The sequence below is a fragment of the Mytilus californianus genome, unplaced genomic scaffold, assembly GCF_021869535.1.
Source record: "Mytilus californianus isolate M0D057914Y unplaced genomic scaffold, xbMytCali1.0.p SCAF_5, whole genome shotgun sequence".
Taxonomy (NCBI): Eukaryota; Metazoa; Mollusca; class Bivalvia; order Mytilida; family Mytilidae; genus Mytilus; species Mytilus californianus.
This window is the reverse complement of record NW_026262701.1, coordinates 60,233,548-60,257,502: the sequence shown is the minus strand read 5'-3', so window position 1 is coordinate 60,257,502 and position 23,955 is coordinate 60,233,548. Positions and strand designations below refer to the sequence as shown.

At 31.9% G+C, this 23,955-nt stretch overlaps 1 protein-coding gene across 8 annotated transcripts in view; it reads right to left on the bottom strand.

Annotated features, from left to right (window-relative positions):
- The window catches only part of LOC127701157 (cytoplasmic dynein 1 light intermediate chain 2-like), a 722,868-nt gene that overhangs the window by 420,724 nt on the left and 278,189 nt on the right, over positions 1-23,955 (bottom strand). The gene's annotated exons all lie outside the window — the stretch shown is intronic.

Sequence of the window (23,955 nt, the reverse complement as noted above, 5' to 3'; positions counted from 1 at the left end):
ATTCCGTTAGGAATGTTCCAGTTGAAATAATACACTGTAAAAACAGTGTTTAGATTCTAAACACAAATCTAAACACTTTTTCTGTGTACGTTTTGAAACACGTTTAGCATCTAAACATGTTTAGATTTTAACAAGTGTTTAGATTCCAACAAGTGTTTAGATGTCAGATGTTTAGACCTTCTGTTAGGCTACTAGTACTATGATTTTACAGGAACTACTAGTGGTACAGCACTACAGATTGGATACTAATAGTGCATTGTATAATATTGTAGAATATACAATTCAAGTGTACAAATCTGCTTAAATGTCCTTGTGATTATTTTTACCATCATTTGTCCTCGTCAATACAAAATACTAAAGCTAGAAAACTGCAGTAATGATAATAATAACAATAATAATAGGGTTACACATTTTTAATTTTTATTCTTCCTGGAGGCCTAAGAAAAGTCTGTAAACCATAAGACCAAGTTTAACCCACCATTATTTTTAAAGGAAAATGCCTGTACGAAGTCAGGAATATAACAGGTTTGCTTCCATTTGTTCTGTTGGTTTATGTAGTCAAGCGTTTGATTTTGTCAGGTTTTATGGACCTTTACCTTTTTAAACACAATATGGAGGTTGGATCTTTTATTTTGTTTTTTTATTCCAGACTTGAGGATAACATACAATCTATTCAAATTATTTCAATATTTTATTTAAAAGTCTCACTTAAAGCAAACAAAAAATACAATTATAAATCTTGATATAATCTGTACAGATTTATGAGAGACAATAACAAGTTTACATTATTTTCCCTTGAAAAATTATAACATTTTCATCACCGATTTCATAAGTGTTAATAGGTTTAATAAAGAGAATTTGCCATATATAGTCATTTACAGGAAAATGTAAAATCACATGAATTTTATCCTCAACAAAACAGAAATTGTCAGTCCATCTCCTATCATACAGGAATTGTTCATTACGGAACTATCTTCTTTTGAATGATAAAGGCTCTTGGTGGGCAGTTCTTTTTGGTTGTCAGGTGAACTTTTGTAAACTGAAACGAAAAAATGAAACCTTCAAGTACATGTACATTGGTAGTGCAACAGTCACTTATTCTTATATTAAAATACATTAAACAAGGTTCTCAAAAGATTCTTGCAAAAGAAAAATACAAATTGTAGTTAAAAAGACAAAACTTTAAACAATGTACACATCAATAGACAAATAAATCAAAGGGAACAATATAGCATGTAAGTTTTTTTATATTTTTAAAACAAAATCCTCGATTTCTGAGAGCTACAGTCTTTTCTCTTATTTGTAATATATTTTTTTTAGAATTACCAATTTTTCTATTTTCAACAGGATATATACTAGAGTATGAATTAACCTTCATTTTTCAATCATATTACAATGTATTATAGTTCTATTGGCTACTTAATAATATACTTATATATTTTTACTTACATCTGCTTTTGAAATTAAGACATCCTTTTCTTTCTTCATTGTTTTATATCTGATCTTTTCTTCGATTTGATCTATATTCTAGGGATTTCATTCCCACTACTATGTCACAGTCCTATAAATACATACAAACAAATTATTAAATTTATTTAAAGGTTTAAATAAAATATATTAATAACTTGTCGGTTAATTTTTGACTTACGAGTTTGAATGATCCTTTGGTATTGTCAGTTTATTTTCAACTTATGATTTTGAATGTTCTTTTGGTATTCTTAGTTTCTCTTTGACAAATGTAGTGTAACTATAATTTCAGTGTTTATATGTGTAAAAGATGTTGCACTATGGGCCATTGGGATCTTATTTCTTGCAAAGTTAAAATACATGAAACTATGATTTTATGTACAGGGACTAATACTGTTACATGTACCTATACAGAATGTAAATAAAAACTCAATGATGTTTCACAAACAAAACCAAAGATTCATACATTGATAAAATGTGTGCATAGACATGATAGACTGACTGTTTCTTCTGAAAATTCAGTGAACTACAACGTACTACTATAGTCCAATTAATTATGACGTCTTGAAAGGGTATTTTATTTTTTTGCTTTGAAGTCTTACAGCGACGTCACAAAGCATTCTTAATAGCACGAAAACCCATGAGACGAGGATACAAGACCCCCCCTCCCCGAATTAAATGTTTGCTCCTATCAACAATATCAGAGTCGGAACAATGAGGGGAAGGGGGTCTGGACACCTTAAAGAGATACATATAGGTTAACAGTTTAATGCACATATTCCTAACTAAGCCTGTTTTGTGCCCCACCCCCCTTTTTACGAAATCTGGATTTGCTTACCTTCTGCTGCTGTAATAATTGTTAAGCTGGCTTTTGATTCCGTCAATATTCTAATAAGATGTTCTGTATCTGTTGCATCGTCCATAGATATATTTGCTTGGTCGATGGGATCCATTGTTTTAAATTTTGTTTGTCTTTGGCGGGTCTGAAGGTGGCACGGTAGTATTTCCTGGCCCATAAGGGATAATGATAGCCTTTTTAGAATTTTCACCACTTTCTAACACTGCTAAAAATTCTACATTCACAGTTAACTGAAGTACTTTCATTTTACTATTCAGAAATGAATTTGAATATGTATCATGACCGTTTACTTTTTTTGCTATCTTTAAGAACCTAAGGCCACTAGTGCTTTTAGGTCTTTTATCGTGCAGTGAATACAAAATTTAAAAAAATTCTCAAAAATTCATTTTCATCTGTATGTAAAATTATTTCATATTTTTCTACACCTGATTCATCCCTCAGTTTGGGAAAGTATGTTCAGTTGATACTGTATTTTTTGTCCAATCATAATGTTCAGATACATTGACTTAAGTAGGGTACACAAAAGAGCAACCTAAATTCTGGAATGCAAATACTACCGTGCTACCTGAAGGCGTCTGTATCAAATTACCAAGAAAGATAACTCTGTTCGTTTAATAAAATCAGATCATAGTCGGACAACGACTCCGGAAATTAGAGAAAATATTCACTCATATCTTCCTTAAATACTATCAAGATTCAGTAAAAAAAAGTAATTGCTTAACATATAGAAATTTTAATTGATAGCAAATCTATAATCTTACAACACAAAAAAGGGCCGCGGAACTCAGTTGGGGAAGATGATATGAATTGTTCTCATAAGTAGCTCATACCAGGAACATATATTGACTCATACTTGGGACTGATTTGTAAATATAATTATCTGTTCCATAATTTTCATTTCAATAAAACAGAGATAGTGTCACAGAATACGTTGGAAAATAAAGGAACATCGAGTAAAAAGGTGAAATCAGTAATGAAGTGGTATAATGTGTTTAGGTGTTTAAGAAAGTGTTTCAGAAGTGTTTAGATGCTACTTAATGTTTAGCTTACTGATAACATTCACAGATAATAAAACTGCAACACGTTTAAATTCTAAACATGTTTAGGTTTCAATGTGTTTACGTGAATATCCGTTTAGATCCTAAACGCTTTCCTAAACACGTTTAGATCTAAACATGTTGTAGATGTGTTTCAATTCTAAACGCCGTTTTTACAGTGTACTACAGAATATGTCTTCCACTTGGAACTCATATTATGGAGAAACTTCTATTTAATGGTATAACTAACATTTATGTTGATGCACCCTTAAGCATATCGAATACTTGAGTCATTACCACTTGTATGACATTTATGTTTATGCACCCTTAAGCATATCGAATACTTGAGTCAATTCCATTTGTATGATATTTATGTTGATGCACCCTTAAGCATATCGAATACTTGAGTCAATACCACTCGTATTACATTTATGTTGATGCACCCTCAAGCATATCGAATACTTGAGTCATTTCCATTTGTATGACATTTATGTTTGTGCACCCTTAAGCATATCGAATACTTGACTCATTTCCACTTGTATGACATTTATGTTGATGCACCCTTAAGCATTTCGAATACTTGAGTCATTACCACGTGTTTTCAAATTTCAAACTTTATTAGTTTCTTTGCGACTGTCATACAAGTGAGAGGTTTAGCTAGCTATAAAACCAGGCTTAATCCACCATTTCCTACATTAGGAAATGCCTGTACCAAGTCAGGAATATAACAGTTGTTTTCCATTCGTTTGATGCGTTTGAACTTTTGATTTTGCCATTTCATAAAGGACTTTCCGTTTTGAATATCCCTTGGAGTTCGATATTTTTGTTATTTAACTTTTTAGACCAAATGATACACCACAAACTTATTAAAGGAGAATATGATAGAATGAATATGTTGAAATATATTATCGGAAGATTCTTGTGTTTGATATGCATACTGACCTTAATTCTGTAGAAAAACCTACAAAATGTAAAGTAAAATATAAAGTAATAACTATTGTCAAATAACATAGCGACATCTCTTCTCTGAGGTGTTTTAAAGTGATTGATTAAAGATTAATGGTTGTTAGCTTTATGTCCAGTGGCAAATATTTCATGCATGTTAAGGAAGATAACAAATTAAGTACTTTTGATAGAAATGCTGAGAGACATGATTACACTTTTTACATGAAAATCTCGGAGATAAAACATACACTGGAGATAATAAATCACCTTACTCTTTATTCTTATTGTTGTAAATTGTATGTAAAAATGTAGATATTTTTCTTGTTTAAACGTGTCAATGACACAAACACAAATCTATTGTAATAATTGTACTTACTTTGATAGATGGTACATAGGAACAGTAGTAGAATCATACACTTCATGTTTTGGAAACGAAGAACAGGTTATCACAACTGTAAAATTATAATAATAATAATTTGACTGAGTGGTACTAGAAATATTGAACAATCTTGGTCAGTCTAAATTAATGTTATCTGGCACTTTCACCAATTACCGGTACTTGGAAATTATTTTTTATATTGGAATAATAATCAAATGCAACACATTTATATTGCTGACATATTTATATACAAACAAGAAAAAACGTGTGCACTGCAACCATAAAACCTATGAACAGTATTTTTTTTTCAAATGTGAATACCTGCTGATATAAGCAAGAAAAAAAGCTAATAATACTAGGAACTAAGATTTAACCACCAAACACTTATTTTACCGTCAACAACGTAAACATTCATTTTCAAATAATGGAAAAGTCTGTTTTATTTTTCAACAAGTACACGAAAACTATATCTTATCGTCCCAATTTATCTTTTATTTATTAGTTCTGAAAGTTGATATCAAATAGGCTTATTGAAAAGTAATGATTTTTCTGTCCCGAAAATAGGTTTAAAAACCCGGTAAGGTGGCACCTTTAACTTTTCATCCAGCTGCATTTATCAATTATTTGTCCTTAATGCTATTGTTTTGTGTACAACTTCTATACCATTATTTCCAGACTAGCTTTTTTCTGTTACAATCACATCATCATTTCCAGCAATTTATCTTTTTTATTTGTACTCAAATGTTGTCAGATTCAAAATCTTCGTACTCTTAGGCACGAACATTCGTTTGTGGGGGAATTGGTTTTTTTCTAGTAACACATAATTGTTCTCGAAATTTTCAATAACATACGATGACCTATAGTTGCTTAATTAGATATAAGAAGATGTGGAATGAGTGCCAATGAGACAACTCTCCATCCAAGTCACAATTTGTAAAAGTAAACCATGATAGGTCACAGTACGGCCTTCAACACGGAGTCTTGGCTCACACTGAACAGCAAGCTATAAAGGGCCCCAAAAATGACTAGTGTAAAACCATTCAAGCAGTAAAACCAAAGGTCTAATCTATATAAAAAAACGAGAAACGAGAAACACTTATGAACCACATCAACAAACGACAACCACTGAACATCAGGTTCCTGACTTAGGACAGGTGCAAACAAAATCCGCTTCACTTGCACTCTGTTGGATAGTTGTCTCATTACAATCGTACATCTCCTTATTGGCTAGCGGTATGGGTTTTGCTAATTGTTGAAGGCCGTACGGTGACCTATAGTTGTTAGATTATACGTCGTTTTGTCTCTGGTGGTTAGTTGTCTCGTTGACAATCATACCACATCTTCATATTTTATATAGAATTGTTTTTAACTCAATGTTTAATTGTTTACCCTTAATTTTCAATGGATTTTTATTTTTTATGTAGTAATTCATTTTTCACCACCTTTTTGAAACATTATTTCTTATATAAATTAGAAACACTTTATTGTCGAAAAAACATGCAACGCAAAAGAATTTGTAATTGTATATTAGCTTCATTTTTAATTTATTGAGAAGTAATATTATTGCAAAAATCAGAAATCATAAGCAAAATTTGCTTACAATCCTAGGGCACTTGATATAACTTGCAGTTTTGGTGGGTGTTCGTATTGCAATATGTTCTAAAACAGATGTTAACAGTGGACTCCAACCTCTTTTGAACAATATTAAACAAAAAGGCAATTTCCGAACTAGTATCAGTAAATAAGATTTAATACAACCAACATCTTTAACCCTGCCACATTCTGGTCTGTATGAGCCTGTGCCTGGTCGGGAGCATGTGACTCAGTGGTTGTCGTTTGTTGATGTATATCATATTTGTTTTTCGTTTACTTTTTTATACATAAATCAGACAATTAGTTCTCTCGTTTGAATTGTTTTACATTTGTCATTTCGGGGCCTTTTAAAGGTTGCTGTGCGGTATGGCTTTTGTTCATTGTTGAAATCCGTACGTTGACCTATTGTAGAGGTTTACTTATACGCCGTTTGGTTTCTGGTGGAGACTTGTCACATTTGCAATCATACCACATCTTTTTTTATTTTTGAATAGTCGTCTTCGTTTGTTTTCTGTGTAATTATCCTTTTGAATTATCATATATATTTATTTTGATACACACACATTTTTGTTTTAATTTTCATAATTTTCGACAAATTATGGCAAAATACAGTTAAACATGGTATTAGTTTATTATATAGAAACGTCTCAGGACCAAAGAGATAAAGCATACATTATAAAAACAAGGAGATGTGGTATGATTGCCAATGAGGTAGCTATCCACCAAAGTTATAATGAAGTGGATGTAAGCAATTATAGGCAACCGTACGGCCTTCAACAATGAGAAAACCCATACCGTATAGTCAGCTATGAAAGGCCCCGACATGAAAAAACATGAAGCAATTCAACTGAGAAAACTAACGGCCTTAATTATAACAAAATAATTTACGAAAAACAAATATGACAGGCATGAACCAACGACAATCACTGAACTACAGGCTCTTGACTTGGGACAGGCACATAAAGAATGTGGCGGGGTTAAACATGTTTGTTGAAGGCCGTACGGTAACCTATAGTTGTTAATTTCTGTGTCATTTGGTCTCTTGTGGAGAGTTTTCTCATTGGCAATTATACCACACCTTCTTATTCTTATATTGCAGGCGCAAACCCGCTTTCCTGTATTTTCCAAGATGATCTTCAGTTCTATGTTTGCTTTTGAAGCAAGTATAAATGTTTTTTTTATTTTTTCTGTATTTGCACATGATCATATCTTCATTTTATATATTTGTTTAACGTTGTTGTATGAAATCTATGCCAAGTGTAGCACAACATGATTTCTCATCAAAATTAAGGTTAAGTTCTTAGATTTTATTGCGAACATTCTTGATGCGGTTTTTTTTTTATTGTTTTCATTCTCCCAGTGTTGTTTATTTTACAGCTACAATGTATTATAAAGTGAAAAGTTTTGTGTTGATATTGCACTTTCTAGTTTTAACCTTTTGCTATTCCAATGATCGTAATTGAAAGCGGGGAAGTTGAAATCTGAAAAAAATTTACATGTAAACCCAACACATCTTCGAAATAAGCTGTATACATCTTAATGATTTTTCCATATTAGAAGTTTATGTTGATGTCAGATATTTGATAGTTTTGAAATGTATTTCACTACTTGTTCGGACAGGGGCGATTAAGAGTTCGACGTATTGAAGAGTGTCTGTTGACAACAATAACTCTTTTTTATAGTGTGTGTCGTTTGCTTGCTGTCTCATGATGTTTATCCCATTAATGAGTTTAAGCATTATACTGTAACGTATTAACAGCAAAGAATAATCAAAGTACTGAAGTACTGAACATCGGATGACCGCAGGTTCTTGTGGATGGTCAAAAGCACATGTCACAGAAACAGATCACATCTCTATACCTGAAACTGAGGTTAATTTACAGAGATTTTTTTTCTTATACAAGTTCGTGCTTGGATGATGAATAAATGACAGGAAATTCAACCTCACCGTAATAACTATTATATTGTAGTGATACAAATCAGTATACCTTAGACTATTATACTAATATAATAATAGTTCCAGAGAATACACTGGTTTGTTGTTATATATTATATTAATATTACGGTTGCATGTATATATAATTTTCATCTATTTGTATATCATACTATTCTACTATTATTATAGTGTAATGCAAGTGCATGGTGGACACTCTTCTGTAAAAAAAAATCAAAGTCTTAAAGGCTGTAAAAGCAATTGCTGCCATGTTAATGTTTTGTGGACTTTTATTTTTCATCCATATTTTTAAGAATTAAACCTGACAGGACAGGAGTGTTGACTAGTGAGAAGCAAGACGGTTTTAACTTTATATCAATATAAGACTTTAGCAGGAAATCATTTTAAATATGTTTTATATTTTACAATGAGACAACAAGTTTACCAGGCTAAAGTTGGGGTTAATTATACATGTGCTGAAACATATAACTGAAAAAAAAATCATTATGGATTATCCCCTGGTAGTGTTTGTAACTGGGCAATAATTTCCTTTATTGATTTAATTTTAACCATTTTCATAATTAATTTAAATTAACCATTCAGTTAAAACATTTCAACTTTCCAGACGCTAATGTTGAAAAACGGGACAGAAATAAAATATCTTACAAGACATAAACATGTAAAAAATAAATATATATTTCAGCTTACTAAAAATATTTTCATAATGTTACTTTGACATCATTTCTTAAAACTAAGTCCCAAACATAATTGCTCAGTTGACATGTGTCATCCTCATGCGATACGAGATAACTATAATTCTGATGCAATCCCGAAAAGGGGGGTCATCACAAACAAACATGACATTAAATTGTCATTATACGAACTAGAACAAACAGCTCTATGTTGCTTTGATATTTATCAATTTTCAGGAAACATGTGAAATAAATTTCAGGTCCATTTCATTATAGTGCCTAACAAGATTGTGTGAGGTAGACGAAATTGACCTTAAAACGATCGTATTGTCTTTTGATGTCCAAAAATAGGCAGATCGGACATATACGGACTTTATCTAATGACTACATAAATTTGGGATTTATTATTATTATAATATTCTAATGAAACTGAAAATTGTATTTTTTTTTAGGATAAACAACAATTTTACCTGGCGTAGCCGTTCATAAATGTTTTTCTGCATTTATCTTCGAAAAATGGCGTATTTAATGGAATAGAACGTTAATACAGTAAACTTTCTCTTTTTTCTCCGCAATAGGCTACCAAAAATAATTTATCTAATGTGTATGTGGAAAATTATGTGAACAGATAAAAAGTGGCAATTGTTACCTTTCATACCTTAAGTTTCGTTCATCTGATTCTGACCAATGCTTACATACTAAATATCTATTTATATGCCGCTATTATTGTTGTTGTTACCAATTATGTAAATCAATTGTATCTGATTTTAAGCCCTTTATGGGCCCTGTAATTTGGGAAATAAAAAAAAAATCTATTCATTGATAAAACGTAATATGGACTGGTCCAGTGTCCAGTTTGCAGGTCATTTAATTTTCTGTACACATTCATGCACGCTCTGATTTAATCAATATACTCGTACGAAAAAGCATGAACAGTTTGAAGGTAATCTAATAATAACTTAATCCAATCAAATTGCATAAGATTCAATAACAATGTCAAGTCCACATCATAATGAGTAATAGAGGTAAACTGGGTAGGGAGAAAATGACAGATATTTCAAGTTAATATTTATGCAATAACGAATTAAAATTTGTCAACCAAAAGTTTTGCTACAATTTCAAAAACATGTCGTTCTGTATGGGTATATTTTTCGGATCTTTCATTAGCGTATTTAAGGCTATAAAAAGTTTGGGCTTCAAAAGTTCACACAATTATTGACTTTATACAGAAAATTCGTCCTTGTAAAACATTTAATAGTTCACAAATGATACGCGATTTTAAAGTAAAATTATTTCTTAAAACACTGCAAAAAAATTCATTCATATTGATAAAGTGGTATCGTCATAAAGTGCGTTGAAATGAACAGTGGTATAGCAAACATCGAATTCCCTCACAAAATGTTATCACACACTACAGTAAGGGGAGTCAGTTAAGTTTGTCTATTTTTGGATACTATACAGGTAATCTTTTGACACTACGTATACAACCTGTGTGACCTGTGTAGTGATTTTGATTTTACGATAAATTCATGAATGAACGATAATTTTATGAATGAACATGAGCACCTGACCTCTTTCTTAAACACCTATTAAACATATAAAACCGTATTTAATAAGGAGATAATTCAGTCAAATTTTCAGTACTAAATCAACAACTGAAATGATTCCATTTTTTGATGAAACATCGTACGAACGGAGAACGGAATCGCAGGTATAAAAATGCACTTTTTTCCCTTGTAATGACCGCGGATCTATAATTTCTATAGATCGGTTGAAATCCCAAAACTAATTTGCATAATGGAAATTTAGGCGATAGCAATACATCGGAGTGACCTCAAGGTCATCCTCTGTAAAAACCAATCATTTTATATTATAGCAAGTCAAAGAAACACAGACAGAATATAAATTGATTAATTGATTGGTGTTTGGCGCTATTTTCGGCACTATTGGCTATCTCGTGGCGTTTAATCTTTATTGGTGGAACAAGCCGGAGTGCCCGGAGAGAACCACCGACCTTCGACAGGAAAGGTAACAATCCTAGTCATTTAAGATTAGAGTCGAGCGCACCTGCAAGTGTGGGGTTCAAACTAACAACCTCAGTGTTGACAGACTAGTGATGCAGTAGTTAAATTACTAAGACCACTAGACCAAGGCCCCCAGAATATACACATTTCAGTCAAATAAACAAGTATTATTTTGAAAACGAAACACTTACGTGCAGTATTTGTTCAGTATCCAGCGAAAAATATAGTCCTTTGAAATATACTTTATATAGTGAATGTTTCAGCATAAAGACATTTAAATGAATAACACTAATGCATTGTTTTGTAGATTTAAAAGAAATTTAGATCACTTAATAAATAAAGTTCAAATACACTTTACACATCATTTGTGACTGTTTCTCTTATAACTATTTCGATAATTCATTCAAATGGTTTTTCTTATTCCGGAAGTAAAGAAAGAATACAGTAGTCTGTTTTAAAATGCTGATGAGTATTGAAAAATTCCAAGTCATTTTAGGCCATTCTATAGCTTAAAAAGGTTAAATATTTGATTGGTATTTTCGGGAGACAAATTAGTACTTTCCAAATTTTGTTTTCTATAAAATCATATCTTTTGTTACAATATCTTAAAACCCATAAACACAACAATAAGAATGTTGAAGAAAAACCTCTTTCAAAGGTCAACACTAAAAAAGCCTTTCATTTTGATGAAACCATACATCTTGACAACCGTAATGATGTTTCGAATTTCACTTGCCTAGTTTTGTTTATCATGATGTATAAAAAAGACCTTACTAGCATTTTTATGAGCTTTGTGATGTCCCAGACTTTACAACCGTAATTTACTCTATTCCATATTGGTTTTATTTTAGTAGTTTTTTTTTTGTACACGAGTTTGATTTTGAATAAAACAGCATATTCACCTGAAGAAAAGTGATATTCACCGCTCTAAACGTCAAGTGCTTTCACATGTATAATTATGGTAAAATGTTTGGTGTACAATTAGTTTTGGTAAATAATTGTCATCTTAATAAATGCATTGTTTTCGCTGAACTAGTATAGATTATTGTTTAGGGGCCAGCAGAAGCCCGCCTCCGGGTGCGGGATTTTCTCGCTGTGTTGAAGACCCATTGGTGGCCTTGGGCTGTTTTCTACTCTTTGGTCGGGTTGTTGTCTCTTTGACGCATTCCCTGTTTCCATTCTCAATTTTATTTTGTCTCGAGAGACAATTAATTCAATTCAGCGAAGTTATAGTCTAACTGTAATGACCTCTAAACATTAGCTCATCGCATCAAATTGTTGCACTTTTAATACCATCCATGAGTGTGATGAGTTTGTATCTCAGATAAGATAGTTTGCATTGGTTGCAGACCGGTAGAAGCCGTACTTTACGTATTTGTATACTTATTAGATAAAACATAGAAAAGAACAAGATATTTGGCGAGTAAATCTTGGGTCAGGTCAAATGTGAAAGGGTGTTCCAAAGGAAATTCTAACACGAGTAATGAGGCACATTAGAAGATTACCCTCTTTCGAGAATGGTACGGCTATCATAGTCGTATATATAAGCAGGAGCGATTAATCGCTTATTTTAACGACCGTGGGTTGTCAAGACCGTTAAACACGCCCTAGTAGTAGCTTTTTGTCATTGATTATAAGTCTTTAATACGAAGACCTGTAATAACGGTACGTTGATATTTGAGATCGTAGTTTCTTAGTGGCGGATCATTTAGGGGGGGGGGGGGTCCGGGCGTTGGAACCCCCCTTTTTACGATCAATGCTGTTGAATTGGGACATATAGTTGGACCCCCCCCCCCTCTTTTATCCTGGGTTGGACCCCCCCCCCCCCCCTTTCCTTTTAAAAATGGCTAGATCCGCCCGGTCTTATATACATCTTCGCTAGCCAAGGGTAACGATCCGATCCCCTACTCTTCGTAGCCCTTCGCTAGCGAAGATGCTTATATACTGTTACATTGCAGTGTAATAAAGAACATGTCGGGACCTGCTAGGAACTAACAGACTTGTACAAGTTGTACCATATTGAACAAGTTTTGTAATTAGTAGGTTACATAATTGTACCAAAAGGACAAGTTTGTTCCTGAACGATGACAAATTTATAAGTGTACACATTTGCCCTTGTTGCATATATATATTTGAGGTAGAATAGTTAAAGACAGTTCATTATACAACACAAAGAGCAGTTGTACATATTTGAGTTCATTGATATCAATTTATGAATAAAATTTACTTGTTGGTTAATTTAAAAATAGAACATTTCGGATCCAGTATCAAACTGGTAACGAACATACTACATAATAGAAATAAACACGCTTACCAAGTGTACACTTTACACCAGAAAGTCGATACGATACTGTCCCAGCATCCATCAAACATCAGATTAAATGTCAACTCTTATATAAAAAAAATAGTGTTATTTGTTATGTGTTGTTATGTAATACTTGTTTTTCTTTCTTTGCTGTTAATACGTTACAGTATAATGCTTATAAATCATTTATGGAGTATACGTCAATGCTCTCCAACTTCGTACTTGATTTGGCCTTTTAACTCTTTTGATTCGAGCGTCACTGATGAGTCTTTTGTAGACGAAACGCACGTCTGGCATACAAAATCACAAGGCTGGAATCTTTGATGAGTTTGTTATACATATTAATCTAATCAAGTGTGATATATAAGTTAATTTTAATGTCGCAATATATTTGAATAATATGTCTAATATAAAATTAGATAGAGAATAGTATAAATGCAGTCACTGGAGAAATCTCCTAGTATAGCCAGAAGAACATATGCACGCCTTGTTCGTGTTCTATGAAATATCACATCAACTTATTACCATCCCTTCAAAAGATTGACTAATCTAACTGTTATTACAGTTAAGACAGTCGCGCAAAGGGGACTCACTCTCATATAAGGTCTATCTTTCAGAACACAAAAACGTCACCAGTCATTTTTCCAGTGCATAAACTATTATAACCTTTTTTTTTTAAAATATGATTAAAAATTTTACTGCAAAAAGGTTCTACTTATCCATGCATAGTTCAAGTGACATATTCGTAAGCGTGTTCATAGTCACTACAAAGAAGAGGTAGAAGAAGCCTTGAAATGGTACGTTCCTTCTGGAGCAGCTGGGTTCACTTTTGGCAGGGTTAATTCTTAAGTTTTCTATGTATATGTTTTGTGAACTGTTGTTTGTTTTGTTTTTCCTTTTAGCAATGGTGTTGTCTGTCTTTCTACAATTTTCGGTATTTGATTGCTTTTTGTTATCTTTTCCTTTTTGGGTTTTTTTCCGCCTTATGAGTCAATACCACTTATGATACTCGATTAGTGGGTATTAACCAATCGATACGCAATATTTCGACCTCCATTGGCTATGATTTGTTCTGTACGTTTTTTTTTTTTTTTTATAAATTGAGAGTCGCTTCCTGAACCATTTATGACGTGACATATGAAATCTTCTATGATTTACAGCAACTGATATTAGAGAGCAGGACAGCACATTATCCGGTTATGTACTTTTAGCTTGCTTTTAGTAACTATGAACATTTTTTGTTATCTTTACCGTTATTTCAGATTTCAATAGTAGTGGAGGGCAGTTTTGGTGATTCTTTTAAACCTCGTTGAATATAATTACATTTTTGGCTTTCTTAACTTTTAATTGCAAAATTTTCTGGTACACATTAATGCAGAATAGTATTCAGAAAGCAGTAATTGGTATGTTCCATTCTTGATTTTTTTATAAAGGTTATGTTTATATTTTTTACAAATCGCTATTGTTTATATATAGTATATACAATTAGATTAATTATCCAAACTAACTAACGGAAACCCTATATTTTGTCGAAATTCTGACATTCCTATATTGGTCATTTCAACCCATAACATTACAAATAGCACAGGATAGACAGACAGTGCTTGAACAAACACAAGAAGTCCAATGTTGATTATAGCATGTACTTCCTGTTGATACCGCTTTCTTATTGTAATCAATGCAAACTTATTTGTATCATTTTGTCAGTTTTCTGTTCCTGAATCCAGAGATACATATACCTTTCTTCCTTATGCACGTTTCTTCCGAGTAGTCATTCCGTATAAAGGGATAGCCAAAAATGTTAAACCCAATGCTGCGACACTCGAAAAATATATGTTATGTACCATTTGTATTGCATAATAAAATTGAGAATCGTAACGGGGAATGCGTCAAAGAGACAACAACCCGACCCGCCCCGAAGAGCAGAAAACAGTCCAAGGCCACCAATGGGTCTTCAACACAGCGAGAAAATCCCTCACCCGGAGGCGGTCTTATCAGAAGTCATTATGTAAATAAATGCTATGATGACAGTTACTAGGCAAGAAATGTTAATCTTTTGTAAAGTTTTTCTCGTATTAGTTCTTACAGATGGCATACTTGGGAAAGTACACATAAAACGGTCCACACATAGTACTCGTTGCATTGTAGATACACAACCGAATGACATTGAAAGTCTTCTTATAGAGCAGAACGTAATTGCCTTGACATTGGTATCGTTTCCTGATATTTGGCCTAAGTAGAACGTATTTCCATGACAATGGTATCGTTTCCTGATAATTGGCCCAAAGAGAACGTACTTGCCATGACAATTGTTATCGTTTCCTGATAATTGGCCCAAGCAGAACGTAATTGCCTTGACAATAGTATCGTTTCCTGATGTTTGGCCCAAGTAGAACGTTATTGCTATGACATACCATTATTTTGCTAATAACAATTAAATAAAGAAAATTCTCTTTTTTTATTAGATTCGTGTATAAAGATATGACCCTAAACAAAAGATGTTGATGACTTTACGACAAAAAAAGGAACAACATACCAAAAGGAGGGGGGGCTGAAAACCAATAGAGGAAAAGAGATTGACAACACCATGGCCAAAAGAAAAGGACGAACAAATAACAGTCAAGAAAACACTACATAGAAAAACTAGCGATTGAGCAACACAAATCACATAGTGTTTGATAAGGATGATTTAAATGATGAACGTTGTAGAGTTTTACTGGTATTTATAGTAAACAATTTCATTTTCTGGTGAAATTTTGGCCCCTGACAAAAAGTACGAGAAGTGATTAAATCTATGATTAAAACTGTACAGTGGACGAATGTTACGCATAGTTTTATTGAAATATATTCTCAAGCACTATATATCACGGTTTCTTAATATCATACCTCGCAGTAAAATGGTAGTAGAAGATATGTATGATTATCATTAATATTTGTTCACTAATCTTCTTTCACAAATTTACCTAACTTGAAAAATTGATCTGTGTGTTTACAACACAAAGGAGGAAAATAAAATACCTGTACCTCTGGTAGAAACTTAAACATTTTTGTAACTCGATTTTCAGAAGTCAGTAGTGAAAACAAAAGATTGATATTGGAGTCACTGTCTTGTCGTCCTATAATTCATTGTAGCCTGTAATACAGTTGTCGTTAATCGCTGTCTTTCATATTTGTTTTTCGTTTGTTGATTTGTACATACATCCGGCCGTTGGTTTTTTCGTTTGAATTGTTTCACATTTTGTCATTTTTGGGCCTTTTATAGCTTACTATATTGTATGGGTTTTGTTCATTGACGATAGCTGCACCGTGAACCATAGTTGTTCACACGTTATTTGGTCTCTGGTTGATAGTTTCTATTTTTAGAAACAGCTACCTTGAACTTTGACTTCAAATCAATAGACAGCTTTTGCCCCTATATATTCCACCTATATAAATTTCATTCCAATAAAGCATGACAAACACAAGTTTCCATCTGTATTACATTTGTAACAGTGACATTGATTGTTGACCTTTTGACCCCTTCCACATGTCGTTTTTATTCTAAGCAAGCAAGGGAAACTCACGTTAAAACCAAGAAACCATCTGTTTTGGACACATTTGATGGACAGACTACCAAAGAGATAATAAAATGCTCCTAAAAAAATCGGGGAGCATTAAACAATCAGAGATTGCTGCGTTGGCAGCGCTTTAGTCTCTATTAAAGTTCATTAGAAATGTCAGATTTAAAATTTTGAGAAGCAAAATATACAAAAAAAAGACTTAACTTATTATAACACAGTCTGTTCTGATGTTGAACTGTAACACATATTTCCTATGTTAGGAGAGGGTGCACTCACAAACATGTTTAATCCCGCCACACACTTTATGTGACTGACTGCCATGATTGCTTCACGTTTATTGTTTTCGTATAATTCAGGTCGTTGAATGATTGTCTCATTTGAATTATGTTCATTTTGTTATATCTGATTTTTTTATAGCTTACTACATGGTATAGGCGTTGTTCCTTGTTAGCCTGTAATTGCTTACATCTTTGTCCTTTTGTCTTAATCGATGGTCGACTCATTGACAATCATAACAAATCTCAACTTATATTAAAATGATGAATAGTTAAAACAGTGTGTGGTCAACTTTCCAGGTGAAACAGTTTTTCCAAATTAAACTTAGAATTTATCAAAATGTATGTAATATATCGATATAAAATGTCACATACCGAACACTCGGGAGATGACCCTCTCGATAATGATGATGGATGGCTGCATAACGTCCTGTGGCAAATTCATATGCAAGGACGAGAACATATTAATGTAAAATGAATATTTACCCTGCGCTTTTTACTAGACCGACACGCTGAGCCGGATTTTTAACGACAGAAAGACATGTCCCTTACCCGGACACATTATTCTGACTCCGAGCCGACAAGTCTTTGTTCTTACTCCTTAATGCTGCGTGCTTAGCGGAGAAGCAGCAAATACCAATTTTAAAGTCTGGTTTGACCCGGCCGGGGTTCGAACCCACGACCTCCCGCACTCGAGGCGAACACGCTACCTTGAGACCATCGAGACGGTTATGACCCACTCGAGAAACAACTGTAAGACAGGGGCCTGTTTATCGAAACTGTCCTAAGATCGGTCCTAAGAATTTCTTAGGACAGAAATTAGGATAAAGTTAGGACCGACTTACGACATGTCTCAGCATGCACATCGAAGCTATCTTAGGATCATCTTAGCTAGGATGTCCTAACCGCTGTCCTAAGTATTGGCGTTAAAGAAAATAACAAATTAAAAATGAAAAAATGAAAATATTGTATCAAATTTAACCAATAACTATAATTTAAAAAAAAGATAAATAATTAGGAAATAATTATTAGTTTTAAATTAAAGGTGATAAATACTTTTTATATTATAATCGTACATTTAAACTCATAAAACAAAACATAAGACAAAAAATATAACTACGTTTTATAAACAAACGAATTGTAAATAGTTAAAATAAAATATATAATCGGTAAAATCATTATATGCTTTGAGTGATCTGAATTCGAAGTGTCACAGTTTCATATTTAAAAGTTCAAAGGCAAATCTCGTGCATCTTTCATATAAATACTGAGTACTTCGACTATTTTATTACTGCAAATAACATGCGATGATACGTGTGAATATAAGATACGAAATTCGAATTCTACCGATGCAAAACTACAGATTCTCCTGGACGACGTGGACAAGAGTAACACTTTGCTTTTTGGTAAATTTTCAAATGTTGCAACAAATGGTGCTGAAAAGAGGGATAGGGATTTAATATGCATTAAGGGAACTACCATTTGATTTTTATGGAGGGGACTAGGTTTAAACTTGAAAAAAAGGCAGAACAAGAGTTTGGAGTAAAAAAAAAAGGCAGGATGAGCAACTTTGCAAAAAAAAAAAGCAAGATGACAATTTATGTTAAAAAAAGTCAGGATGAACTAATAAAATAAAGGCAGGACAGGTGTTTGGAAGTAAAAAAAAATGCAGGATGAGGAACTTTGCCAAAAAAAAAGCAGGATGACAATTTACATGTATGTAAAAAAAAGTCAGGATAAACTAATAAAAAAAAAGGCAGGACCGAATAGAGTGAAAAATAAAAAGGAAGGACAGAGATTACAACAACAAAAAAAGCAGAACAACATTTTTCATCCTAGGCACACCCCCCTCCCCCCTCCTCACTCAACCCACCCCCGTCATAAAAATCAAATGGTAGTTCCCTGAATTAAATGCAACCAATACAGGCCATATTTGTTTATAAAACAACCATCCTAAATATATCCTAAAGTTAGGACCATCCTAAGACCATCTTAAGACACCTAATTTGGTATCCTGAAGTTAGGACAATTCCTAGGATTTTCCTAAGTTACGACATGTTTGATAAACCCACTTAGGATTAAGATATGTCCTAAGTTGGTCTTAGGACACATCCTAATCCTAAGACTGCTTCGATATACAGGCCCCAGTAGTATTGAACAAGGGCCAGAATTCTTGTTTTCTGCGTTTTTCAAACATAAACAATTATTAGTTGAAGTAAATTTATTATATTAACAAATACGCAAGGATGAAACTAAAATATTCAAATTAAAATAATATAATCTAATTGATAAATGTTTCGCATAAAAACTATGAAAAAAGCGTGAATGAACTGAAGTAACGTGAACGTGATAAAGTATAAGACCATTATAAATTTAGGAAAACTTATGTAACATGTTGGTGAGCCATTTCATTTAGATGGGTTTAGACAAGAATATAGAAAAAAAATAATAAGTTTTGCTAGCACTCAAATTACACATTAGCGAACATAAAATATTACTTTTAAGATCATACGATATAGTAAGAGGGGAGATAATAACGTCGCTAACATAAATGTTATTTTTCGCGACGTCAAATGTGACATATTGGAAACAAGATGTATGTTCTCTATTGATTTTATTTAATAGCTTCAAAACAGGAACATAGACCCCCTGTTTGTTTTTAATGAATAAAGTTTGACTTAATTATGTAGGAAAATTATTTGTTACAAACTATTTGTTAGAATTCTTTGTGAAAAAAAACCCAGCGATGAATTGCTTTTAAAAAATTATATACAAAATATACAGCAGCATTGCAGGTCCTCTGTAAAATCGTATTTAATGAATATGAATTATTTCCAAAGAATTGTAACACAAATTTGGGGCATCGCTAGTTTTTCTCTTGTAAAACCAAAAAGTCAGGTATATCTGCCCAAAGGATAGAAATGTATAAGGATATATTTCTATATTGACCACTCTGTATTTATTTGGCCCAGTATCGTCTATCTGGGATTTTCAAGTTAATAATCTTTTTCTGTATCTTTTTCAGTCTCATATCACTGAATCATGCCATAGACAATTAAACCTCAGAAGTCAGCGCCATTAGAGATTCAAGAAAAAAATAGTGTGTTTTCATTTTGCGTTTTTCCTGTGTTCAAATAAAAAATTCCTATCTGTTCCATTAATACATTAAAAAAGACGGAAGAAGTTTTGTTTTTTCATTTTTCTATGCATAAAATCGCGGAAAAATAGCCATGGTTCCAATTATTTTTTTTATAGTTAACAAATTGAATAAATTGAAAATATTTTTTTAACGGAAAATCTGTGAAATTCATATTCGCTTGTGGTAATGGAAAAATTATGTTTTATGATTTAATACACACGATGATTAACTTTGGATAAGCGAATTCACATTGTAAAGGCATGCCGTTATATACTTATTCAACGTTCAAAATATATCATACAAGATATCTTATATAGTTTATAACATATCTTATATAACAAACATCTGATAATTTCTTAGTTATAACTAAGATATCTCATAACATACATCATATATATAATATATAGATATGAAATAATGAAGAAAAATATAGATATAAAATAATAGAGAAAAATATAATTATAAAATAATAACGAATAAATATAAATATAAATTAAATCAGAAATCTAAAAAATATATCACGCAGGTGTAAGATGTCTAAATAATTCAAAAATTACAAATTAAAATGTAAATATTTGGAATGTATTTAAATTAAATCAGATATCTAATATAATTCAGGTACAAGATATCATGTAAATCAAATGTTAAAGTAAAAAAATATACATAAATTTATAAGAATATCTTATATAAATCAGATACAAAGATATCATATATAAATTTAAAATATAAAATTAGAACAATTAAGGAATGACTGTAATATTTTTTCTGTCTATGAAGAAATAACATCAAAAATGTGGTGCACACTGAATAACCCGCGTAGCGGGTTATTTTTTAAGTGTGCACCACATTTTTTATGTTATTTCGAATAGACAGAAAAAATATTACAGTCATTTCTTATAATTTAATTCTAAATTCCATTTTAAACCGAAGTAAACCATGAAAAAACGTTGATGACGTCACGGTCACATGACAAAATTATGTCTATGAGCTGATAAACAAAACAACGTCAGCCAATCAGAAGACGTGTTACATCCAAAATTAAATTATATATATATAAATTAATTTTGCCACTGGACGTTGAGCAACCATCAATCAATCAATATATAATTCTATAAGATATCTGATAAATTCTACAAGAAAGCCTAAAATATTGTGATATCTTGAACGTTGAATAAATATAAATACGGCGTGCTATATTTCACGGATGGTGTAAACAAATTGATACTGTGTTAAATACAAATTTATGTTTTATTTAACTGTCTACTTTTTTCTTGAAACGAATTTTTATTGCAATTCAATCGTTTTAGCATTAAATTTTTATCAGAAACGCTTGACTTCCGGGTCGAGATGGAAATAAAGGTCATTAGCACCAACTACTTTTAAATGAGGGAGGATTTAATTTTTTTGCTGAAGGGATTAGGTGGGATTTCTATTCTACGTGAGAACTATCCTTACTAAAAACAGTGAAATCAATTTGTAAACTGTTGGCTGTGTGTGTGTGTGTGTGTGTGTGTGTGATTGAGAGAGAGAGAGAGAGAGAGAGAGAGAGAGAGAGAGAGAGAAGAGATTAGCATGTAACTTTTAAACTTTTATACTTATCAAAATGAAAAAGGACATATTATATTATTATTTGATAATTTTATGAATAAAACAAATGAATCGGTTGGTCAATAACAGTTATTTATTTACTTGGGATCAGGTAGCTCCACAAAAAATAAACGTGCTTTAACTAATTGAATTTTTTTAACAGACTTTTGTCAAAGAAAAATATCGTTCTCCATCTCCCTCTCTCGGATATATTTAATGTACAGGATATACTTAAATACAAATGCTCAAGCTAACGGTCTCGGGTATAATTAAAAGATAAATGTCTTTTAAAATACTATAAGGTTTTCTGAATTATCAACTTCTATGCATTTATAAATAATTTCCTGCATAGCAGGTTTGACATCAATTTTTTTTTCTCGTCTGCATGCTCTTCCTTTGTTGTTTTGTCAGCAAAAAAATTGGCAAAATCGGGAAACTGATGATCTACGCGTGTCAATGAAGAGTCACCAGTCTGCTTTAAGGGCATACGATACAGTTTTGATCCCATAATGAAATTTTGATGAAAATTTGCATATAGGCTATTTTTTACCTGATTAAATCAAATATGTAATAAAAAATATACCATCATGTGCTACTTTTTGAGTAAATTGAGATTGAATTTTCAGATATTTCCTCAAAATTCGGATTTGTGGACGTATTTTTCCTTTTGACAGAAATACATAACTTTTTTGTTTTAAAAGATAAACACAAGCTGTTTTTTGTTAAATTATTTGTAATTTCTGTTTTATATAAATGTTCTATAAATTTGTACATTTTATTTTTACAAATAACTCATATTTATCAAATGTTCATGAATATAGAAAAAAAACGTAATTTTTTGCTGTATATTTATCAAGTTAAAAAAAATTGCACTATTGACTTTTTCATGAAAATTGGTACACATAATCTTCCTACGTAATCAAACCAAATGTCATTTTAAAAAAGAGGGGTCCATGAACTCGTTTTCAAGTTAAATCAGTTTGAATGATAAAAATCAGTCGAAAACTGCATCTTTTCCCGATAAGTTACAGTTTGACGTCGCGAAAATAACAATTTACGTTTACTTAGTAACGTCATTACCTCCCCTGTAACTGTATCGTATGCCCTTAAACAGTCCATAGGTGTCAGGTAATAAAACCTCCACTTTTTGGCGCCATGATTAAAATTCTTTCTTATACATCCAAAAGCCGATATTTCCGTTCATGAGGGATAATTTCAGCTTAACTTGATAACCTATGAAATAAAATAAAAAATAAAATAGATGTTTAAGATTCCATATTCCCTATCACTTTCTTGGTGAATGAGTTCCATTCATTTTTTTAACTTTTCTATTTTTAAGATATAGTTCGCTCTATTTTTTAAATTAATCTAGATAGTTTCCAATTTTGCCAACCATAGCCACGTGTCAGAATTTATAATTTACAGTTTAGTTTAAACATATTCTATTTGCTTAAATATGCAAAAGGTATGAGCCACAAGTTGATCAAACTCATAGTCTTCTCTTCTAACTTAGTTTTATAGTCACGTATTTTTTTTTTATATAAAAAGCGTTTTAATGCCGTACATACTATGATTTAAAGTGAGTACGTTGCCAACAAGTTCTCTTTGGTTGAACTAGTCTTAGACAATATATAAAACATATGATGATAAACACACAAACCTAATTTAACTTTGAAAATACCCCTACTGTCTTCTTCGCTACGCTTAACTGGTGCAGCACGAACTCCGCCATTTAATGGAAAGAAGCAATCATCTGAAATATAAAACACCAGAATCAAAGGTTTATTTTAATATAAAAGTTCTATTGTGGATTCAGGAATGTTTACTTGTTACGAGAATACTTCTATATAAAAATAAGGAGATGTGGTATGATTGCCAATGAGACAACTATCCATCAAAGTTCAAATGAAGTTGAACCTAAATTTAAATTTAAAGAAATAGAAAAAATGTAACAATAAAAACTATTAGTAGACAGCTCTCTCACATGCAAAAAACCCATCACTGTAAAATATATGTCTTTATTACTGCAATTTGGTGAAACCTATTTAATTAATTAAAGAGACTTAATAATAAAACTTTAAAAGATTTTCAAACAATAGCATAAACTGATAAATTTATCAAATATTAAAAAAAATTAGGAAATGACTATCCAGTAGAAGC